The sequence below is a fragment of the Macaca thibetana genome, chromosome X (genome assembly GCF_024542745.1).
Source record: "Macaca thibetana thibetana isolate TM-01 chromosome X, ASM2454274v1, whole genome shotgun sequence".
NCBI classification, from domain to species: domain Eukaryota; kingdom Metazoa; phylum Chordata; class Mammalia; order Primates; family Cercopithecidae; genus Macaca; species Macaca thibetana.
In genome coordinates this window covers 140116906-140141113 of record NC_065598.1, presented here as the reverse complement: position 1 = coordinate 140141113, position 24208 = coordinate 140116906, and positions in this window count along the sequence as shown.

The following is a 24208-nucleotide window of genomic DNA, read 5'->3' as shown; positions in this document are numbered from 1 at the left end:
AGAAGAGAGAGTCTACCCAAATGAGAAAAAAGAAAAAAAACAGAAAAATAATTCTGGCAATATGACAAAACAGAGCTCCTTAACACCTCCAAAAGATTACAAAGTCCTCCAGAAATAGATCCAAACCAAGACGAAATCTTGGAAATACCAGATAAAAATTTCAAAAGGTTGATTATTAAGCTACTCAAGGAGATACTAGAGCAAAGTGAAAACCAACATAAAGAAATTTTAAAAGTAAGAATTCAGGGTATGAGTAAAATATTTTCTAAACAGGTAACTAAACTAAACAGGTAATAATCATTGTAATAAACTTATATGCACCTTATTACACAGTTTTAAAATAGAAAAGAAAATTACCTGGTAGAAGTAGAAGAAAACTCAAAAAGTAGTATCTATAGTTCTAGCAGAAGACTTGAGCACATCTCTCTCAGGTTTCAAAAATACCCACAGTAAAAGTGGAAAACAAAAATATGCGAATAACACAATTAGTAATTTTGATGAAACAGAATTATTTTCCTAGAACACAGATGATATAAATGTGTATATGTGTTTATGTCTGTGTGTGTATATATATATTTATATGTGTATGCATGTATTGTATACATAGAGACACATATATACAAATAGACATTTATATATTTTTTAAAAAAATTTATATATAAATTAATATAAATTAATGACATATTGAGCCATATATTCCAAGAAATATAAATTATATGAACAACATTCTTTCAATAAATCCAGAAAAGAATTTAGCCCAAAATATTCTTTTATATTTAAAAAAAAAACCTTTCTATATTCTAGATACTTCAGAATTTTCAAGTAAATACATCTTAATAAGTGTAGCATATATCAAAACTTTTGTACTGCTAATACTCTTTCCTTTTTTAGCTGGAGGGTGCACAACTTTCATTTCATTATTGTTCTTCAAAGAGTACATGTACATTATATACACTTTTTTTTTCCATGTTTACTTCACAGTTATATTAAGGGAAATGGAAGCCAAAGAGGCTAACAAAAGTCTGAGTTATGTTGAACTAGTTTCACATAAATGGATAATTTTATTAAGAAATTTTGCATTATATAAAACATATTTTATGATTATTTTGTATTCATTTTATATTTGCTCTATTATGAAATTCTATGTAACTTTAAACATTTAAGTCTAAAGAATTTCTCTTTTTAGTCCTAACACATGCACATTATTAATTTACTCTTTAGGATTTCAAAGTCAGTTGCATTACAATAATAACTATCTTAAGTTTATCAGGTTTTATATGTGAAAAGTTGTTATTACCATTTCCTGTCTCGTATATGTCACTGGAAGTTTTCAAGTTTTGAATGGAACTAAGGCTTCTCCTCCTTGGCCTGTGTAAGATGTTGAGGCAGTTTTTTGTTTTTGTTTTTGTTTTGTTTTGTTTTGTTTTGAGATGGAGTCTAGCTCTGTCACCCAGGCTGGAGTGCATTGGTGTGATCTCAGGTCACTGGAACTTCCTGCTCCCAGCTTCAAGCGATTCTTCTGCCTCAGCCTCCCAAGTAGCTGGGATTACAGGCATGCACCACCATGCCCAGTTCTTTTTTTTTTTTTTTTTTTTTTTTTGTATTTTTAGTAGAGACGGAGTTTCACCATGTTAGCCAGGCTGGTCTCGAACTCCTGACCTCAGGTGATCTGCCTGCCTCGGCCTCCCAAAGTGCTGGGCCTACAGTGTGAGCCACTGCGCTTGGCTGAGGTAAAATTTTTTCCTAGAAGAATTTCTCTGTGAATCTTGGGAAAAGGTTATAATTGAAGTCACTACCTATCGATAAGCATGCACAATATAATTTTATTTGCTATATTAATTTCAAGCACAAATGTAATCCTAGGCACCAACTTAAAAAGCAAAACAAAAATGGTTACAAAGAAGAAAACTTACAGTTGCAATGCAAATAAAAGGACGATTATAAATCTAGTCAAACATACACAGCCACTTTGTGGCATATTATTACTGGAATTTTCTTTGTAGAGAGATTCTCATTTTTAATAAGACCATTGTGCTTCAATGTGTGGTTGTATCTTCATTGAATCTGTAGCTAACTGACTGTCAAAAAGGTGACATGTTCTGAGAATTCCAAAGATACAACTTAATTTTACTTTCATTCATTTTTGCCTTTTCCATCTGTTGCTTCTTAGCTTAACTCTTGTTATTTCTCCTTAACAATTCCCTTGACGTTAAGTCTTTGAGATGTTCAAATCTAAATGGAAATATGGTAAAATACTCTGCTCTGTATCAAAGAACAAGTATATAATTTTGGATTTTCTTTGCAGTTTCTTTTTCATTTTCTAAGTGCATCTAATTTCTCAGGACCAGTCTTTGAGAAACAATTGAGACAATTGCATTTAGCCCCAAAGAGCCCCAGTCTGTCTCTCCAGGTATCCCCTACTATATTTTAATAAGTTTTGTAAAAAGTTAGCTACCCTGGATGATATTGCATTTTTTCTCTATTTCCGAAATAATGGTATACTAGGAACACAGACGTCATTGAATTTGTCTTTTTCCCAATACAAAATAAGTTGCAGCTGTGATTCCTTGCAATTTCTAGGAGAGTCAAGTGTGTTGGATGGTGTATGTTTTCCATTATAAATGCTACAGCTCTCGGGGCACACTGTGCGAACGGTGTCATTATTTCATTTCTCCTTGGTCCATTTTCAGGGACCCTGCTGTTTAGGAGCCCATGGGGGAAATTATCTGTATTTTTTTGACAGAGCTTTAGATGGTTCATCTGGAGAATGATAACAGCAGGCAAGCAAAAGTGACTCACGATTACCACTAGGACTTATTCTTCTTACATGTGAGATTTAATCAGATGTAACAGGAAAGAAAGGGACATTCTCTTCCCTCTCCAATCCCTCTTGAGAAGATTCTTGCCCTTAAATTCTTACCATTTGGAAGCAATAAAACATAATTTGGAAAAAAAATGATAAAATGAGATGGGCTTAGTGTTCCTACAGGGAAATTATGAGGACTTATTTTAAGGATATTTGAAATACATTCAAAGTCTTGGGGATGTTTTCTTAGGCCCCTTTATTTTCTTATAAACTTTGAAAGTTAAAACCATAACTGTGGTTTTTTATCTGCTAACCCAGTGTTTGAATTTCTTTTACAACCACAACAAATTTTAACATATCTTCTGATTTTACTTTCCTATTAAAACACAAAAAGTCTTATTTATATTGAACCAAAATCTTGCTCCTTGCAACTTCCAACTATGGGTTCAAATTCATAACTCTGAAGTTATAAAATATAAACTGGTCATTACAGTCCTTCATTAAATACCATTTTGGTTTTCTATGTGATGTCATTGTGATGAAATATATTTCATTGAACCACAGAATTACATTTGTAAAAATTTATATTTTAAGATAATTGTAGATTCATATGCAGTTATAAGAAATAATTCAGAGAGATCCCATGTAATTTTAATCTGATATAATTCAATGGTAATGTATTATATAACTACAGTACAATATCAACCAGGAAATTGAAACAAATCTATTAAACTTATTCAGATTTCATCAATTTTTACATGCACTCATATGCTCTATTTTTTGTATGTTTGTATGTACTTCGTTCTATGCAAATTTTAACACATGGTAGTTTCGAGGATGAAATATAATTTCTGCCCAACTCTCATAAGTTTACAGTTGTGACATATCCTTATAACAAAAAATAGATTAACAAGAGTTAAAACAAGCTAGTTTATTAAGTCATGCAGTGAACATCACACGAAAGAAACCCTGATTTCTTTCTAGGCAGTAGCTTAGAATTCTAGGCAGTAGCTTAGAATTCTGGCATATGTAGCATCTTCAACAAAAGACAATACATTTTAGATAAGTGACTGGGCAAAGGAAGAAGGTTTTTAGCTTCCCAAGATGGGAAACTGTGAGAAGGTAAACATATGGGTAGAAACCAATGAAATAAGGTTTGCTTGCAGATTCCTCTGGTGTCATCTCCGGGCTGATAAGAGTTGTCTCAAGTAAAGGAGGATTTATTTCCTATCTCTAGGCAGAAAAGTAGAACATAGAGCTTTTACTCGATTCACTGTTTCTTAATTGCCTTTAACTCAAAAATAATTTTTATGTCAAAGAGGCATATTTTGAGATAATGTTAATTCTAGTTTCCTTTAATAGATTCATGTGATCACCACCATTGTTCCACCACAAGAATCTCTGTCTCCCTTGTACTATGCTTGTGTAGCCTCAGCAATCATCCTCCTCACCCCTGTCTCTGGGAAAGCCCTGTCTCCATCTGTACAATTGTATCATTTCAGAAATGTTGTATAAATGGCGTCATACAGTATGTAATCTTTGAAATTGGCTTTTTTACATAGCATAATGTCCTTAATATTCATATGGAGTTTTGCTCTTGTTGCCTAGGCTGGAGTGCAATAGCATGATCTCAGCTCACTGAAACCTCTGCCTCCCAGGTTCAAGTGATTGTGCTGCCCCAGCCTCCTGAGCAGCTGGGATTACAGGCACCTGCCACCAAGCCCGACTAATTCTTGTATTTTAAATAGAGATGGGATTTCACCTTTTTGGCCAGGCTGGTCTCAAACTCCTGACCTCAGGTGATCCACCAGCCTCAGCCTCCCAAAGTGTTAGGATTACAGGCATGAGCCACCATGCCCACCCGGTAAAATTGTTCTTAATTGATGAGGTTATTTTAATAATTAAGTGCTGTATTATTTGTAAAAAAAATACAAACACAAAAAGAAAAATAATGAAATCAGCTATTCTAAGTGATTTGTAGCTCACAAATTATTCTGGAACACAGCATGAGAACATAGACAATGAATTAAATAAATGAATAAAATTATTAAGTGTTAAGTATTAATAATAAGTAATACATATTAAATCAGTAGACTTAGAACATTCACCTTGGTGCTAGTTCAGGAACTGACTATATAGTAATGCAGAAAACACATGCAATCAATATTTTTGTGATGATAAGGTTGTAATTGGGAGGAAGCACAGGAATAAATATGTGATTACACATTGCGAGTGCTGTGAAGGAAAGGGTTGGCTGCTGATACAGAGAATAGTTGTGTGGTTCTAATTTATTTGCTATTGCCGATCTGAGGAGGTTACATTTAAAATAATATGAAATGAATGGAATTTATTAAGGCAAAAAGTATAGGGAAGGATATGAAAAGTAGCATTCTCAGAAAAGAATGAATTAACTATAATAATGAATGTTTAGAAGTATTTGATCATAATCTTTATCTTCATCCCCTTCTTAGCTGATGCTATATATATTTACTATACAGTAGGGCCTGTGCATTTAATCTTCTTAATAAGTATGTATGGTAGATACTACTATTGTCTCTTTTATAAAATTAGACAATGGATGCTGGGCGCGGTGGCCCATGCCTGTAATTCCAGCATTTTTGGAGGCCAAGGTGGGTGGAACATTGAGATCAGGAATTTGAGACCAGCCTGAGTAACGTGGTGAAACCCTGTCTCTACTAAAACTACAAAAGTTAGCCTGACCTGGTGGTGCATGCCTGTAATCCCAGCTACTCGGGAGGCTGAGGTAGGAGAATCGCTTGAACCTGGGAGGCAGACGTTGCAGTGAGCCGAGTTTGTGCCACTCCACTCCAGCCTGGGTGACAGAGCAAGACTCTATCTCGAAGAAACAAAAAGCAAACAAACACACACAAAAAATTAGACAATGGAGAACTAGAGAAGTTCTATTTAATAATGTGTTAGATTCTACCCACCTCCCAAAAAAGAAATCCCCCAATGATTCAATGCCTTAATTTGGGAGTATTGAAGAAGAAATGCCAGACACCCAGAGCTACTGTCATATTCTGCATTGTCACTATCTGGGATGGACACTTGCAGGTAAACATTTCCTCTATTGCAATGTGGAAGTTTCAGAAGAAAAATTCAATGTCATGTAAACAATCCCGGGTAGGATAGTTATGATAGTGGGTATAGGCTTTGATCTACTCCATGATTCTATGCATTGCCAAAGATATTGCCTGCTGTAAAAATCTCTGATTCTAACAGAACTTTCCAAAATGAAATATATAGCATTTCTTTCTTTATCTGCGTGGCTGTTGAATTGCCTTAGTAATACACTTTGTGGTATACAATATGATTTATAGCTTTTGGGAAAAATGATGACTCATGTTCAAATACATTGAGTAGCAATAATGACAGAATTTATCTGAATGCTAGCAGTGATCTTGGGATTTTAGACTTTGAGGTTAATGATCATTTTATTTATTTTTAACAATTAAGATTTTCTTTAGGTACTAAAAATAAAAATGAAATAATTTTGTTACATTTCAAACATGTTGCTTATTACATAAATATATTTACTACTGTACTTAGTTTTATTATATTTTACTTAATTATTTATGATATTTGTTGGTTTGATTCTGTGAGTAGATATTCACTGAACCATTTTCTTTTACTCCATGCATAAATTTGACATTGGGGTATCTTAAATGTATTATTTACTGTATTCTAAAATATTTGCTTATACATACTATAAATAAATTCATTTAAATTTATCTTATATTGATCTTGTTTTATGGCTTAGAGTCAATGTAAAGTAGGTTTACAATATGGGCTCCAGGGTCAGATTAGATGCATTTGAGTCTTGATTCCACCACTAACTGGCTATGTGATATCAGGCAAGTTCATCTCACAAGGCCTCATTTTCCTCTTCTGCAAGCCAAAACCTAGCTAGTACCTACTCTGATCATTTAGAAAATTAATAAGATTCGATACATAAAGCACTTTAGTAAAACATCTAGAATATTGGAAACATTTAATAAATATTTTATTCTCCTGTCACAATGACAGGAAGAGTATTGTAGTTAAAAAGATAGACCCTGGAGTGAGCCTGAGTGGGTTTGAATCCTGGCTTCAGGATACTAACTTGCTGCATAACCTTGAACAATGTTATTCTCCTAAGCTATCTTTTCCTTCTCCATAAAATGGGAGTAATAATGGTACTGCCTCATAAGGTTGCTGTGAGAATAAGTGATATAATTTATGTAAAGCTCTTAGCATGTTATCTATGTACATCAAAAACCATTAGATATTATCATAATTATATCAGTGAATGCTTTACCAGTATAGCATGTATAAATTGAGACTATTTTCCACTAACATTTTTTTGGTGGCTATGTGCCAGTATTCACTTATATTAATATATTTCTTTTTGAGATATTTGTTTTTATAATTTTTGATTTGGTGGGAAAATTCTATGCATTCATGAAGTGTAATTTCCTACAGAATTCCTGTATAATATTTTTGAATTATATTAGATAATTCATTCATTCAAATTATTCTTTTCTAAGGAAACTTTAAAACTTACAATAAAGCATTCTAAAATTTTGCTTTCTTTTCCCCAAGTTCTCCTTGAATAATTTGGATGCATCTCACTTACGTACAGCAAATAAGTGATTTTTGTAAGCTTATACACATAGTAAATGGAGAATCCAATTTTAAGCCCAGTCAATCTGACATAAGTAGCTATACTCATTATAATTTATGAACTTTTTATAGGAAATAAAAATCAAGCTGTGCCTTAAAAGTATAGCACAACTTGACAGAAGTCACTGAGAAACAAGAGAGTAAAGCTTGAGCAAGGTCACTGATACAGTTTGGATTTGCATTCCTGCCTAAAACTCATGTTGAATTGTAAACCCCAGCATTGGAGGTGGGGCCTTGTTGAAGGTGATTGCATCATGGTGGTGTATTTCCCCCTTTGGTGCTGTTATCTAATAGCGTTCTCCAGTTGTTTAAAAGTGTGTGGCATATACACCTCCTCTCTCTTCCTCCTCTTCTGGCCATGATTGAAAGTTTCCTGCTTCCCCCTTCCCCTTCTGCCATGATTAAAAGTTTCCTGAGGCCTTTTCAGAAGCCGTCATGCTTCCTGTAGAACCTGCAGAATCATGAGTCAATAAAGCCTCTTTTCTTTATAAATTACCCACTCTGAGTCATTTCTGTGTACCAGTGCAAGAATGAACTGCTAGAATCACCGAAGTGAGAGTGTTAAAGCTGATTCATAAGGAAAACCAACATACGTGTTTAGATAGAAGCATACTGCATTGGAAGATGTAAAATGAGCTAAACCTAAAAAGGTAGGCTCGGGCAAAATAGAAAAATTCCTTGAATGCAAGATTGAAGAGTTTTTCTTGAAGTTTTTCAAAAAGAGGAAGGTTGTCATCTACCTGTTGTTAAAGAAAAGGGTCTCTGATGTTGTACAGTAGCTAGATTAACGAGGAGGGAGGAGGTTTCTGAAGACAAAGAGGTCATTTTGGAGATTTTACCAAGAGTTTAGGTCGCAGTTATTAATATCAGGAAATAGGGCATTGCATGACATAGAAAATGGAAATGAGGCAATAGTGCAATCAATTCTACAGAAAAAGAAGAGATAAAATATGGTATAAAAAGATGGAAAAGAAAGGAGAAAAAGATGTAAAAGAAGGAGAAAAAGATGTAAAAGAAAATAAATTTGAAGGTTAATTTTGGGCAAAGAACTTTGTAAATTTAAGAACTTCATAAATTTAACTTTGTAAATGAACTTTATTCATTTAAGTGAACACAATAATCTTATTTTTATTTAATGTTCTTTAACTTTTAAGTTTAGGGGTTCATGTGCAGGTTTGTTATATAGGTGAAATTGTGTCATGGGGGTTTGCTGTACAGAATATTTCATCACTCAGGTGCTAAACCTAGTACCAGTTGTTTTTTCTGATGCTTTTCCTCCTCCTACCTTCCATCCTCTATAAGCCCCAGTGTGTGTAAAATGGTCTTGGACCTTTTTTTCTGTTAATTGACTATTTTTTTAGGGGGGGGGCTTCTGTAAATTTTGTTTGAAGTTCATATGTGCCAAAAGTTTTTTGATTGTTCTGAATTAGTTTTCTTGGGAAAAGATTAATATAATGGTGAAAGAGAATAATCTTAGAGATCTCAAAATATCCTCCTCCCGAACACTTCCCCACAGAAGTAGAGAGCAATAAAATGAATGTAAACTACAGACTGGAAATGTTGTTTCTAACTTTTTTAAAGAAAACAAAAATATGGAGAAATGTGGCGACAATCATTATATATAGTATAGTACTAGGATTTGGTATTTGAACATGTTAAGTGCTCTTCAAATATCTGTTTTTTTTTATTTATTTAAAGTCATTTCTATTATATGTAATGGCTTTGAAATCAGTATTTATTTCAATAACAAGTTTTCAGTTCTATTAACTGAAATCCATAAAAGCAATTCCAAACGTAATTTATTATTATATTTCAAGGAATTTCTAAACCAAATGATTGTTATGTTGTGAATGTAACTAAAATAAAATTCTTGAACTATATAATTCATATAAAGCTATACAATTTAATCTACCTTGTAGGGATGTAGAAATGGCCATAGCATCTTTCAAGCATAAGTGACTAAAATTAATGAGAGGGAATGCTTGTTTCTTTATTCACTAAAAGGAGTTACTTGAATAAGAAAATATGGATATTTTAAGATGTGACAAATCATACGTTTAGTTTGCAAAATGTGAAAGTCTGTTGTTATATGATGCCCCAAATAACACACAATCATTATTAGAAGCTACAGTTAAAAACAAATTCATAAACCAGAAGTATAGAAAAGACAAAGCTGGGAATGATGTCAGCAAGAGCTCTCCAGCTCTCATTCCCCATCAGTTTGAACAACTGTATTTTTGTGAAAATAACTTCACAAGAGCTAAGGAAACCAGGTGAGAGAATACAGAACCTGGATGTAACATGAAAATAAGAAAACACAAATTGAGAATGTAAAAATTACGATTTTACTTTGCTCATGTCACCCCTCCAACCAACCAAGGCAGCATAACATGAAGAGTTACTGTTAAACAGGGGAAGCAAAGGGAAGTGAGCACTAGGCTTTGCTTCAGACCCCAATAATGGGCTTGCTCCAGTAAAATTTAGCACTGAGGAGAAGCTCCCAGGCCCAGAATCTAGGTTGGCTCCTGAGGACTGAGCCTCCAGTCCCATCCCAATGTTAGACCAGATCCTGCAGCCACAGGCCTAACCCTAACCCCCAGAATTGTACTAACCCCAATAGCCACAGGATTCAGGCCCATTTCAGCACCAGGCCCTCTTTTACAACCCTGTAGACCAGCCCTAAGGCAACAGGCTCCACGTCTACCTGGCACCAGGATTGACTCCAGCAACCTAATTTTCTGGACCAACCCTTGCACAAGGCAGCCCCCAATGGCCTTGGATTTGGGGCCCATCCCAGTATCAGGCTGCTTCCCCCAAATTCAGGCTTCAGGCATGCCCCAGGATGAGACCAGCCTCAGTGGCCCCCAGGCCCCAGACTACCCCAGTACTGGGTTGGCCACCATGGCCCCAGGCTTCAGGCCTGCCCTAGCACATAGCCAGCTCCTGCAGCCCTGGTAATCAGGCTGGCACATGCAGACCCAGCCTCCAGGATGGCCCCTGCAAATTCAGGGTCCAGACTCATCCATCTCCAAGCCAGCCTCTGCAGCCCCAGCACCAGGTAGGCAACTCTGACTTCAAATACCAGCAGTGTACTCATGGATACAAGTTCCAGGCCTGCTCAATGCCAGGCGTATCCCTGCAACCACACACTCCAGCTGACCCAGGGCCCAAGACTGTCCCATTAGATCTTTGGTGCCAAGCCGAATCCTATTGACTGAGGATTCGAGTCACTCCTCTGGACTCAGGCACCAGGTTAGCCTTGATGTATACAAACTGGCAAATAAAGAATATAAAATTTTTATTTTAAGAAATATCAGTGGAATTCAAAAAAATACAGAAAAACAATTGAATGAAATTAGAAAAACGGTACATGATGAAAATGAGAAATTTAAAAGGATAATTGAAATTACCTAGAAAATCAAACAAAAATTCTGAAGCTAAAATATATAATGAAGTAGAAAAAGCAATGGAGAGCCTCAAAAGCAGAATTGATCAAGAAGAAGAAAGAATCTGTAAGCTCAAAGACATTATTTGAAAATCTACAGTCGGAGGAAAAAGAATGAAAAGAAGAAACTTATGGAATTTATGAAATAGCAGAATAAGAAAAATTGTTTGAATTACAGAAGTTTGTGAAGAAGAGACAGATAAAAGGATAGAATCCTTATTTTAAAAAAGAATAGCAGAACACATTTCACATTTGGAGAAAGATATAAATGTCCGCATACAGAAAGGTGAAAAGTCTCCAATCAGATTCAATCCAAACAAGACTACACCAAGATATATTGTAACCAAGCTGTCAAAAACCAAAGACAGAGAGAACCCTGATTGCAGCAAGAGAAACTAATAAAATAAACTATAAGGGAGTTTTAATGAAGTTGAAAGCAAATTTCTCAGCAGAGACCTTACAGGCTAAGAGAGAAAGGAATGATACAGTGCCGAAGAAAATGGACTTGCCAAACAAAAATACTGTACCCAGCAAAGGTGTCCTTCAGAAATGAAGGAGAAATAAAGACTTTTCCAGACAAATAGAAGCTGAGGGAGTTTATCACCACCAGATATCTCTTAGAAGAAATACTAAAGGGAGTTATTTAAGCTCAAAGAAAAATACGCTAATTAGTAAAACAAAACGTGTGAAAGTATAAAACTCAACCTGTCAAAATAATTACACAGTCAAATTCAGAAACTTTAACACTGTGATGGTTAGATAAATCTGTGATGGTTAGGTAAATCATACTTACATACTTACATACTTTAGTAACTGTGATGGTTAGGTAAATCATACTTATATCTTTAGTATGAAGGTTAAATACAAAACTATTAAAATAATAGCTACAACAATTTGTTAAAGAATACACAGTATAAGATGTAAATTTTGACATCACAATTGTAAAATGTGGCGGAATGGTAGATTAAAAGTGTAGAGGTGTTTTTGTGATCTAAATTAAGTTGCTAGCTGGGCATAGTGGCATGTGCCTGTAGATTTAGCTACTCAGGAAGGGGAGGCTGAGGCAGGAAGTGGCAGTGAGCTATCATCACAGCAGCTGGCATGACTGAGTGATACCATATCTCTTAAAAAAAAAAGAACCCCCCCAAACAACATTACAAAAATGATAGTGGTAAGTCTTTATTAATAATTATCTTGAATGGAAATGTATCAAATTCACTGATCAAAATATCTAGAGTGATTGAATAGTTCAAACACAAGACTCAAATATATGCTGTCTACAAGAGTCTCACTTCACCTGTAAGGACACACATAATCTAAAAGTAAAGGGGTGAAACAATACTTTCCATTCAAATGGTAACCAAAAGAGAACATATGAATCTATATTTATCTTAGATAAAATATCCTTTAAGTCAAACACTTTAAGACAGGACAAAGAAGGTCATTATATATTGGTAAAGCAGTAAATGTATCAATACAATATAACAATTATATATATATGCACTTAACATTAGACACCTGCATATATAAAGCATATGTTAATACATCTGAAGGGAGAGATAGACAGTAATACAATAATATTAGGGGGATTCAATACCCTACTTTCTGCAATGGCCAGATCATCCAGAAAGAAAATCAATAAGGTAACATCACACTTAACCTACATTTTAGGCCAAATGGAACTCACAGATATATATAGAACATCCCACCCACCAGCAATGGAATACATATTTGTCTTAAATGTGCACAGGACATTTTCCAGGATAGATTCAATGTTAGGCCACAAAACAAGATTTAAATTATATTGAGTATATTTTCTGATCACAATAGTATGAAACTAAGAATAACAGGATAAGTTTTGGAAACTTCAAAAATAAAGAATTTTTTTTTTTTTTTTTTTTTTTTTTTTTTTTTTTTTTTTTTTTTTTTTTTGAGACAGAGTCTGGCTCTGTCGCCCGGGCTGGAGTGCAGTGGCCGGATCTCAGCTCACTGCAAGCTCCGCCTCCTGGGTTCCCGCCATTCTCCGGCCTCAGCCTCCCGAGTAGCTGGGACCACAGGCGCCCGCCACCTCGCCCGGCTAGTTTTTTGTATTTTTAGTAGAGACGGGGTTTCACCATATTAGCCAGGATGGTCTCGATCTCCTGACCTCGTGATCCGCCCGTCTCGGCCTCCCAAAGTGCTGGGATTACAGGCTTGAGCCACCGCGCCCGGCCTAAAAATAAAGAAATTTAAATATGCTTCTGAAAAATAACAAAATTAAAAGAGAAATTAGAAAATCTGAGATAAGTGAAAATTGACAAACAAAATAAGAAAACATTGTATGCACCTAAAGCTGTTCTAAGAGGGATGTTAGCAGCAATAAATGCCTACACATAGAAAAAAAGAAAGATCTCAAACAACTTAACTTTGCACATCATGAAACTAGAAAAGAAACAAATCCCAAAATTAGCAGAAGAAAGGAAATAATAAAGATTAGAGCAAAAATAAATTGAATAGAGACTAGAAATACAATATGAAAGATTAATGAAACTAAGTTTTTATTTAAAGATAAACAATATCAACTCTAAACATGCCACCAAAAAAAAAAAAAACAAAAAAAACCTGTTAGACTAATAAACAAGTAAAACTACAGTATTTAAAATCAATATACAGCAAACACAATCATTCCATTACTCCCTTTCAGTGCTTTCTTCAGTTGGCTTCAAAACACCTCCTCATTCTTTTCATTTACTGTGATATCCTCATTCTTTTTTTTTTCTGCTGCTTCCTACTCTCCCTGATCTCTAAACTTTGAAATGCTCCATGGCTCAGTCCCTGGATCTATACTCTTTCCTAGTTATACTCACTCCATAAGTAATTATAACCAGTTTCATGACTTTTAATACCATCTATTGCCAGCCAAGGTATCTCCGTTGAACTCTCAACTCATATATCCAATGGCCTACTTAATATCCCTACTTGAATGTCTATTAATATGTAAATATGATCTTCCCTTCTCCCATAAATATACTCCTTCAACAGTCACTCTCAATTAATGACAACTCTATACCTACAGTGTTCAAGGAAAACTTGTTTATATTATTTATTCCCTTCTTTCTCTCTTTCTCTGACTCTCCTATGTCAGTTAAATACAAGCTATTCTGATTGATTCATTCAATTCGTGGAATAATTATAATGATATTTATGTTATGCTAATGAGAATTATATGGAACTAATAGTCGTGAATAAGGTTTATATAGAAGACAAATTTTCTCTAATGTTAATTTCATTTTTATTTATTTATTTAGGATTTATACAGGATTTTATTGTCATTGCCCAGACGGTAGTGCAGTGGTATAATCTGAGCTCACTGCAACCTCTAACTCCTGGGCTTAAGTGATTCTTCTGCCTTAGACTCCCAAGTAGCTGGGATTATAGGCATATATCACCATGCCAAGCTAATTTTTATATAATTTGTAGAGGCAGGGTTTCACCATGTGGCCCAGGCTGATCTTGAACTCCTGAGCTCAAGCAGTCTTCCCACCTTGGCCTCCCAAAGTGCTATGATTACAGATGTGAGTCATTATACGTGGCCTTTAATGTTAATTTTATTGAAGTTTAGGGGAAGAATAACACTATTTAAGTAGAAAACAGCTGCCAGTATATCATTTTACTACATATATGAAGACCACCTTGAGCAAAAGTAGATTTGGCACATATTGATTCTTCTCTTACTATTCATTACAGTCCAAAATAATTTTAAATACATTTACTTACTGATTAATCTATTTTCTGATTCCCTTCCCCAAGAGAATGTGATCTTCCTGAGGCCAGTGCACATAATCTTTTTTTCTTTTTAAGCTCCACACCTAAACAGTGGCTAGAACTTATAAGAAACTCAGTAACTGTCTGTTGGAAGATTGCATGAATGGATGCATGGGTACAGAAAGCAACTAGTAATTCTGAAATTCAGAGAAAGCAGGAGAAAAGTTGAGGACTCTGATAAAAATGAACTTAATGCAGCTCGTTAAAGGCAATTAACACAATGAAAATAAGTTAAATATTAATATAAAGTCAGTACTTTTTTTTTTCCTGGAACATGGGACTTCTCCAGAACTCTATCCTATAGGGGTTAGGGATCAAGGAAGTATTTGTCAGTGTGATATGTCTTTTCTAAAATACCTTATATTTCTGAAACTTCCTTTCCATTTGTGCCTGGGGCAGGATTATTTCCACAAAACAGTAAATTATAGTATTATCTTAATACTTAAAGGTAACATTTCAGAAGAATATTTCAAATGTCATTTTTTTTCTTTTTTTTTAAATTATACTTTAAGTTCTAGGGTACATGTGCACAAAGTGCAGGTTTGTTACATATGTATACTTGTGCCATGTTGGTGTGCTGCACCCATCAACTCGTCAGCACCCATCAACTCGTCATTTACATCAGGTATAACTCCCAATGCAATCCCTCCCCCCTCCCCCCTCCCCGTGATAGGCCCCGGTGTGTGATGTTCCCCTTCCCGGGTCTAAGTGATCTCATTGTTCAGTTCCCACCTATGAGTGAGAACATGCAGTGTTTGGTTTTCTGTTCTTGCGATAGTTTGCTGAGAATGATGGTTTCCAGCTGCATCCATGTCCCTACGAAGGACACGAACTCATCCTTTTTTATGGCTGCATAGTATTCCATGGTGTATATGTGCCACATTTTCTTGATCCAGTCTGTCACTGATGGACATCTGGATTGATTCCAAGTCTTTGCTATTGTGAATAGTGCCGCAATGAACATACGTGTGCATGTGTCTTTATAGCAGCATGATTTATAATCCTTTGGGTATATACCCAGTAATGGGATGGCTGGGTCAAACGGTATTTCAGATCCTTGAGGAATCGCCATACTGTTTTCCATAATGGTTGAACTAATTTACAATCCCTCCAACAGTGTAAAAGTGTTTCTATTTCTCCACATCCTCTCCAGCACCTGTTGTTTCCTGACTTTTTAAAATGATCGTCATTCTAACTGGTGTGAGATGGTATCTCATTGTGGTTTTGATTTGCATTTCTCTGATGGCCAGTGATGATGAGCATTTTTTCATGTGTCTGTTGCCTGTATGCATGTCTTCTTTTGAGAAATGTCTGTTCATATCCTTTGCCCACTTTTTGATGGGGTTGTTTGTTTTTTTCTTCTAAATTTGTTTGAGTTCTTTCACAATTGCTTCAAAGAGAATAAAATACCTAGGAATCCAACTTACAAGGGATGTAAAGGACCTCTTCAAGGAGAACTACAAACCACTGCTCAGTGAAATAAAAGAGGACACAAACAAATGGAAGAACATCCCATGCTCATTGATAGGAAGAATCGATATCGTGAAAATGGCCATACTGCCCAAGGTAATTTACAGATTCAGTGCCATCCCCATCAAGCTACCAACGAGTTTCTTCACAGAATTGGAAAAAACTGCTTTAAAGTTCATATGGAACCAAAAAAGAGCCCGCATTGCCAAGACAATCCTAAGTCAAAAGAACACAGCTGGAGGCATCACACTACCTGACTTCAAACTATACTACAAGGCTACAGTAACCAAAACAGCATGGTACTGGTACCAAAACAGAGATATAGACCAATGGAACAGAACAGAGTCCTCAGAAATAATACCACACATCTACAGCCATCTGATCTTTGACAAACCTGAGAAAAACAAGAAATGGGGAAAGGATTCCCTATTTAATAAATGGTGCTGGGAAAATTGGCTAGCCATAAGTAGAAAGCTGAAACTGGATCCTTTCCTTACTCCTTATACGAAAATTAATTCAAGATGGATTAGAGACTTAAATGTTAGACCTAATACCATAAAACCTCTAGAAGAAAACCTAGGTATACCATTCAGGACATAGGCATGGGCAAAGACTTCATGTCTAAAACACCAAAAGCAACGGCAACAGAAGCCAGAATTCACAAATGGGATCTAATTAAACTAAAGAGCTTCTGCACAGCAAAAGAAACTACCATCAGAGTGAACAGGCAACGTACAGAATGGGAGAAAATTTTTGCAATCTACTCATCTGACAAAGGGCTAATATCCAGAACCTTCAAATGTCAAAGTTTTAATAACTGATGTTGCAGCTTTTCTTAGCCAAGCTGTATAGTTTCTGAAAATTATTAATATTTTCAAATGAATCGCCCTTTTATTTTAAAAAGTCCTGGTGTTCAGTTATTTTACTCAGGGTTGCTTTCACATATACAAATACACAAATACAACTCTAGACAATGGTAACAGAAAACATGTTTGTTTATAAATAAGCTTATATTTCAAGGTATACTGAGAAATTATACAGTTGCTACTTGAGATTTATTTTGTGGTAGAAAAATACAATGAATAATGTCTGGTAGTTAAGTAAGAACAAAAAAGACAAAACACTCCAGATTCTAAAGTGTATTAAGGAAATTATTTAAAAAATTGAGTCCTGAGAATTGTTACATTGATTAGAGGGGGCTTTCTGGAAGAGATATTTAACTCTATATAAAAAGAGGATATTCTATACTATACATCAGAATAATTATGCTATTAAATGCTATTTCCATTTTCTCCAGTATTGAGCCGCTTACGCCTGCCTTATATTTATTTCTACCTTAACCATTGGTGAAAAGTTTTAATAAGAAAAAATGTAACGTACAGGTTATTTTATTTTTCAGTGAACGGGGTCAGACAAATAGGAAACAAAGTGTGAAATAGTAAACATTTATTTACAAGGTCCTTGATTCAGTCCATTTTTATGCTGCTGATAAAGATATACCCAAGACTGGGCAACTTACAAAAGAAAGAGGTTTAATTGAACTTACAGTTCCACGTGGCTGGGGAAGCCTCACAATCATGGTATGACGCAAGGAGGAGTAAGTCATGTCTTACATGGATGGCAGCAGGCAAAGAGAGAGAGAGATCTTGTGTAGGGGAGCTTCTCTTATTAAAACCATCAGATCTCGTGAAACTTATTCACTATCACAAGAACAGCCCAGAAAAGTCTGCCCCCATGACTCAATTACCTCCCACCAGTTCTTCCCACAACATGTGAGAATTCAAGATGAGATTTGGGTGGGGACACAGCCAAACCATATCAGTCCTTAATGGACTGAATTCATCAAATGATTACAAGTAAATATTTTTATTTCTAAAATTTTAACAAATATATTCTTTTCCTATTTGGTATTATTTATAAATAATGAATATATCAAGCAATAATTATCAAATGCTATATTTAAATGTCTAGTATTTTTAGGAATATTGAATATCTTATTATTTATTGTTATACTTTACTGATTAAAATGCCATGAATTAACATACGTTGTATACTCACTTTACATATTTAGGTATAGAACCAAAAAATTAATTGTCTAAAATCTACTCCACAGTTAATTAATGCTGTATCTTCTTTGTTAATACACAAGTTGCCAGTACAAGAGGTTGAATAAAAACTTGTGGCCAAATAATTTTTGTTTAATGTGCAAGAATATGCAAAAATAATTATTTTTATTTATTCAGTGAATTAAAATTATTTATATTGAATCAGTTGGCAGTGATTCCATATAGACATGGATAGAACTAAATTTTAGATAGTAATAGAAAATTCAAAGTGCTATTAATTAAAATAAACAGTTTCAACAAGGAATGCTAAGTACTGGAAAGCATGGGTATTGCACTAATAAAAAGTCAGAGATTATACCATTATTTGATCTTTTACTATTGTTATCAAAAGTGAGCTGAAAATTGAGTATACTAGTACAGAAAATAGGAAAAGTGATTACAAAAGGCTAGAATAAAAAAAAAGCTAGCAAGTGGAAATCGAGCACTGGCAGATTGAGTATCAATTTTATGATAAGTAAATAATCATTCATGATTCAAGCAATTGACTTTTTAATAAAATTATATATAATATGTGTAATTTTGAAAACACTACCAATTCCTCAGAATATTAAATATACACCTACCGTATAATTCAAAAATTCCACTCTGGGGCGAGGAAGCATAGCAAGACAGTGGAATTGAAGGCTCCACTGATCGTTTCCCTAAGGAGGACACCAATTCAACAACTATTAATATCTACACAAAAGAAGCACCTTTATAAAAATGAAAAATCAGGTGAGCACTCAAAGTACCTGGTTTTAACTTTGTAATGCTGAAAGAGGCACAGAAGAGGTGCCCCTAATTTATCACCTGGTAGTGGCGTCATGATGCAGAGAACATTTCTGAGTGCTGGGGGAGGGAGAATGCAGCAATTATAAGGCACTAAACTCAGTGCTGTCGTGTTAGAGCAGAATGTAAAACCAGACCAAACTCTGCCTTTCCATGGAGGAAGCAGTCAAACCAGCTCTAGCCAGAGGGGAATTGCGGATCCCAGTGTTCAGAATTTGAATTACTGCAAGCCTCACCACCACAGCCTAAAGTACTATGGGAATCTAAATAATTGTGAAATACAGTCTAGGCCAAAAGAACTGCAATATTGAGGCAAGTACTACTGCTGAACTGATCCCAGAACCAGTAGACTGCGGGGGCACATGACCTACTGAGACACCAGGTGGAAAGGCTTAAGGAAGTGCTGGCATCACTTGTCCCCTAACCCAAGGCTACAAGGCTCACAGCTTTGGGGGAGGGGGGAACAAACAAAAAAAAACACCAAAACCTTTCTTCCACTTAAGGAGAGGAGAGAAAAGAATGGGGAGGAGTTTGTTTTACATATTGGATACCTGCTTCGGCACAGCAGAGTATAAAATTGCTCAGAATCATGAGACTCTCTTTCCAGGACCTAGCTCCCAGATAATATTTCTATACACACCCTGGGCCAGAAGGGAACCTGTTGTTTTAGAGGGAAGAACCAGCCTTGGCAGCATTCATCCCGTCCTAAGTGAAGAGCCCTTGGGTGCTGAATAATGAGCAGTGATACCCAGGTACTGCACTGTGGGCTTTGGGTGAGCCTCTGAGATATGCTGGATTCAGTTAAGACTCAGCACATTAACAGCTGTGGTAACTACAGGACAAAACTCCTTCTACTTGAGAAAAGCAAAGAGAAAATAACTGGCACTTTGTATTGCATGTAGGTACCAGCTTGGTCACAGCAGTGTCAAGCACCAGGCAGGCTCTCAGGGTCCCTGATTCCAGGACATGGTTCCTCGATGTCATTTCTGTACCTGCTCTAGGCCGGAAGATAGCCCACTGCTCTGAAGTTTGAGTCCCAGGCCAGGCAGCATTTATCAAAAGCTGACTGGAGAGCCCTTGGGCATTAAAGGAACATTGGCAGTAGTCTGACAGTGCTCCCATTCAGCCTGTGGTGGCAGTGGCCCCAAGGTGAAGCTCCTCTACCTTTGGAAAGGGGAAGAAAGAGTGGTAAGGATGGTGTCTTGCAGTTTGAGTGCCAGCTTAGCCATAGTACAACAGAACACCGGGTAGAAATCTAAGGTTTTTGAGTCTAGTCCCTGGCTCTTGATGGCACCTCTGGACCCACCCAGGGCCTGGGGAATCTCACTGTCCTGAAGGGAAGGACACAGGACTAGATGTATTTGTCACCTGTTTATTTTAGAATTCAGGGTCTTGAGCAAACAAAAAGTAGCCAGGGAGTGGTTACTGCAGGCCTTTGGCAAGACCCACTATTGTGAAGGCTAGAGGTCTGACCCAATGCAGTCCTAGGGGTGGTGACCAGAGGGTTGCTTGTGTCACTCTGCCCCCAGCATCAGGTGGCTGTGAACAGAAAGAGACATTCCATTTGTTTAAGAGAAAGCAAGGGAAGAGAACAAGAGACTCTTTCTGCTGATCCAGAGAACTCTCCTAGGTTGTGTTCAAGGCTATCAAAGCAGTACCTCTACAAGTCTGGAAGAACCACAATGTTACTGTGCTTGGGAAACCCCATAAGCATATACAGCTTACATCACAACCCTCAAGTCATTGTGAACATCTTGAAAGACTTCCCAAGAAGGATGGGTACAAACAAGCCCAGAGAGTGAAGAGTAAAATAAATACCTAACTCTTCCATACCCAGACACACACAAAGTATGAAGACAAACATATGACCAAACAAAGTATCCAGAAAAACATGACCACACAATGGACTAAATAGGTCACCAGGAACCCATCTTGAAGAAAGATATTGGACCTTTCAAACAGAAAATTCAAAATATCTATGTTGAGGAAACTGAAAGAATTTCAATATAACACAGGTCAGAAACTCAGAATTCTGTCAGATAGATTTGACAAAGAGATTGAAATACAAAGAATCAAGCAGAAATGCTGGAGCTGAGAAATGCAATTAGCATAGTGAAGAATGCACCCGAGTCTCTTAATAGCAGAATTTATCAAGCAGAAGAAAAAATTAATGAGGTTGAAGTCAAGCTCTTTGAAAATACACAGTCAGAGGAGACAAAACAAACACAAACAAAAACCAATGAAGCATGCCTACAAGATCCAGAAAAAACCTTTAACAGGACAAGTCTAAGTGATAAAGAGGAGGTAGACAAAGAGATAGGGGTAGAGAGATTATTTAAAAAAAAATAGCGACAGAGAATTCCCCAAACCTAAACAAAAATATCAATATAAAAAGGTTGTAGAACATGAAGATACAACCCAAAGAAGACTACCACAAGAAATGTAGCAATAAAACTCCCAAAGATCAAGGTAAAGAGGGATCCTAAAAGCCTCAAGAGAAAAGAAGCAAATAACATAAAATAGAGCTCCAATACATCTGGTAACAGACTTTCTAGTAGAAACCATACAGTCCAGGAGAGGCATGATATTTTTAAAGTGCTGAAGAAAAAATAACTTTTACTCTAAATAGCATATTCAGTGAAAATATCCTTCAAACATAAATGGAAAACAAACACTTTTACCAGAAAAACAAAAGCTGAAGAATTTAATCTACATCAGACCTGGCCTATAAGAAATGCTAAAGCAAATACGTCAATCAGAAAAGAAATAATGAGCAATAAGTAATCACCTGAAGGTATAAAACTCACTGGTTATAACAAGTACACTGAAAAACACAATATATTATAACACTGTAACTCAGGTATGTAAACTATTCTTATCCTCAGGATAAAATAATGGTGAACCCATCAAAAATGATAACTACAACAACTTTTCAAGACATAATTCAATAAGATATAAATAAATACAGGGAAAAGATAAGAAGGGGGAAATGTAGTTAAGTCGTAGAGTTTGTATTTTTTTTTTTTTTTTTTTAATTTATTTATTATTATTATACTTTAAGTTGTAGGGTACATGTGCATAACGTGCAGGTTTGTTACATATGTATACTTGTGCCATCTTGCTGTGCTGCACCCATCAACTCGTCATTTACATCAGGTATAACTCCCAATGCAATCCCTCCCCCCTCCCCCCTCCCCATGATAGGCCCCGGTGTGTGATGTTCCCCTTCCTGAGTCCGAGTGATCTCATTGTTCAGTTCCCACCTATGAGTGAGAACATGCGGTGTTTGGTTTTCTGTTCTTGTGATAGTTTGCTAAGAATGATGGATTCCAGCTGCATCCAAGTCCCTACAAAGGTTTGTATTTTTTATTGGTTCTGCAAACAATGTGAAGTTATCGGGTTAAAATAATGGGTTATAAGATAATATTTGCAAACCTTATGGTAACATAAAACCAAAAAACAAAAAATGAATACACAAAAACTAAAAAGAAAGAAATTAAATTATATCACCAGAGAAAATTACCTTCACTAAAGGAAGAGAGGAAGGAAAGAAAGAAGGAAGAAAAGACCATAAAACAATGAGAAAACAAATAAAAAATGATAGGAGTAAGCCTTTACTTACCAATAGTAATATTGAATGTAAATGAACTAAACTCTAATCAAAAGACATAGAATGGCTCAGTGGATGAATAAACAAGATGCAATGAATAACCTGTTTCCCACAAAAAACACACTTCACCTCTAAAGACACACATAGAATGAAAATAAAGGGATGGAAAGATATTCCATGCCAAAATAAACAAACAAACAAAAGAAGCAAAAATAGCTAAGCTTATATCAGAAAAAACAGATTAAAAAAAGGTATAAGAAGAGACAAAAAATTGTCACTATGTAATGATGAGCAGGTCGACTAAAAAAGAGAATATAACAAATGTAAATATATATGAACCCAATACTGTGCCACACTGATATATAAAGCAAATATTATTACAGCTAAAGAGAGATACCCCAATACAATAATAGCTAGAGTCTTCAACACCCCATTTTTAGCTTTGGACAGATCTTCCAGACAGAAAATCAGGAAATAAACATTGGACTTAATTTACATGATAGACTAAATGGATTGAAGAGATAGATACTTACAGACTAATTCATTCATGGTTGCAGAATACACATTCTTTTCTTTTCCTAATAATATCAATTATTTTCAAGGATTGACCATATGTTAGGTCAAAAACAAGTCTTAAACCATTTTAACAAATGGAAATAATATTAAGCATCTTTGACCACAATTGAATTAGATGAAAATCAATAAGAAGAGGAATATTGGAAACTATTAAAATATATAGAAATTAAATCATATTCTTCTGAATGACCAGTGGGCCAATGAAGAAATTAAGAAGGAAATTGAAAAAAAAATTGAAACCACTTATAATCAAAACACAGCATACCAAAACCTATGCAACACAACAATAACAGTACTATAAGAAAAGTTTATAGCTATAAGTGCCTGCAAAAACAAAACAAATGTAATACTAGAAGAGAAATAATAAAGATCAGAGCATAAATACATAAAACCACTAAAGACATTATACAAAGATCAATGAAACAAAAAGGTGATTTATTGAAAAGTTACGCAAAATTAACAAACCTTTAGCCAGACTAAGAATATAAAATCCAAGTAATGTCAGAGATGAAAAAGGAGACAAAGTACTCATATTGCAAAAATTTGAAGAATCATTAATAGCTACCATAAGTAACTATATGCCAATAAATTGGAACATCTAGAAGAAATGAACAAATTCCTATACACAAACAACCTACCAACGAGGAACCAAGAAGAAATTTGAAACCTTAACAGACCAATAATATGTAACAAGATTACAGCCATAACGAAAAGTCTCACAGTAAAAAAAAAAAAAAAAAAAAGCCCAGGACCCAACGGCTTCACTGCTAAATTCTACTGAACAATTTAAAGAACGTATACAAATTCTACCCAAAATATTCTGAAAAATAGAGGACTACTCCCAAACACATTCTATAAGGCCAGTATTACCCTCATGCCAAAAGCAGATAAAGACACATTTAAAAAAATGAAAAACACTG